Below are 1810 nucleotides of genomic sequence, written 5' to 3' on the forward strand. Positions count from 1 at the left end.
CTTTCTTTTCTTGATTCTATCAACTTTTAGTTCGGGGTGCCCCTATGGTAGTCGTATCAATTTCAGTGTACACTTTAGATACGAAGTGATTGGGGTTATAAAGTCCCACACTTCGCTCTATCTTTTAAACTTATTAGGGCCTCATCCCGAGAAATTTCCCCATTAGAGCCTCGGCCCGGGAAACCTCTCCTTAATACCTCTCGAGGCGATACGACTCCCTTGCTTATCTCTATCTTTTCACTTTTACGATAACATTACATACTGATATGACATGTACATAAAAACTTTCAAACATATGCTCATACAATACATGACTAAAAAAAATATTAACCATGTACACTCTCAAAAACCTACTTTAATTTAACGCTTCATAGTTGACCAAACATAAATCCAATTACTACAATAAATCACACAATCAAATAAAGAAAAACATACTCCAACATATAAAGCTTTAAACAAACCATAACATGAATCACAAAACATCATATTTAATTTTGAACTAATCTCACTAGTACAAAAAATAGCAACAGGTGCGACTTTTTTCGCACCCGAAAGTCAATTTTCGCACCCAATGATACATTTGGGTGCGACTTTAGATGCGACTTTTCCGCACCCGAAAGTCCGCACCTAAAAGTCTTAAGTGCGAAAAGTCGCACCCGAAAGTCATGACTTTCGGGTGCGACATTTAGGTGCGAATTTTCGCACCCAAAATCGCACCCAAATAGTCACCAAAAATAAATAAAAAAAATGGCGACAATTAGGCCCTGGTTCTGTAGCTGTCCGGAGTCTTGAAGCCTCAAGAATTCGTGCCGAAACAAAAAATTATAGCCTGATTGTTTGTTCCTCAATATTATCAGTACACTAGATTTTCTTATAGGCAAATGAAGCAACCAACCTTTTGCTCCAGAAACTTTCAGATTTGCATAAACAAAGGCAATGTAAATGTAGACAGAATACCGAACAAGGAAGAAAAAAAAACTCGCGACCTCAAATCAATACTTGGAACCAAATACTTGTCAAATAAGAATCTTGACTCTCAATACTCTATCAATAACAGATCAACAAGGTATGAAATTACAACCAAGATAATATTACTGAGAGGCCTGGCTCTCGTTCTCTGGGTCGTTCTAGTGAAGCGGTGGGGTCAGAGCTTGCTGGTGGAGGACCGGGGTCGAAATCATCCCGATCTAGTGCTCGAGTAGCAACGGGTTCCGAATAACTTCGTCGGCTCTTGAGCAAGCCTACGAGAGCGCCGAGTCGCAAGGTCTTCGAGTGAGAGGCGTGTTGGTGACGAACCCTTCGAACCCGCTCGGGACAACCCTAGACCGCGAAGAGATCGACCTCCTAATCGACTTCGCGTCCGACCGGGAAGTCGACCTCGTGAGCGACGAGATCTACTCCGGCACCGCCTTCGACGACGCCTCGTTCGTCAGTGTCGCGCGCCGAGGCTCTGTCCGACCGAGGAAACTTCTGGACTTTGCCGGTGGAAGGCGTTGTGCAAGCTCCAATGTGGTTGTGGAGTTCGTGAAGAAACTTGGGCTGTGGAGGTCGAAGATTGAAGATTCTGCAGAGGGAAAAAGTGAGAGAGGCGGAGAGAAATGAAGATCTGAATACCTAGAATGAAGATCTACTTTTTATAGAAATACCTAGAATTTAGGTGCGACTTTGTCGCACCCAAAAGTGTCATTAGGTGCGACAAAGTCGCACCCAAAGATCTGAATTGGACTTTTGGGTGCGAAAAGTCGCACGCAAAGATCTGAATTGGACTTTTGGGTGCGACAAAGTCGCACCCAAAGATAATGAACATAAA

At 43.1% G+C, this 1810-nt stretch overlaps 1 pseudogene; it reads left to right on the forward strand.

The window, feature by feature from the left end:
- Positions 1–881: 881 nt before the first annotated feature.
- LOC149387360 (1-aminocyclopropane-1-carboxylate synthase pseudogene) lies at positions 882–1602 on the forward strand (annotated as a pseudogene).
- The last annotated feature ends 208 nt before the right edge of the window (positions 1603–1810 follow it).

This window comes from Urtica dioica, chromosome 8, assembly GCF_054948205.1.
Source record: "Urtica dioica subsp. dioica isolate 48M chromosome 8, U.dioica_male_clone48M_v1_H2, whole genome shotgun sequence".
Taxonomy (NCBI): Eukaryota; Viridiplantae; Streptophyta; class Magnoliopsida; order Rosales; family Urticaceae; genus Urtica; species Urtica dioica.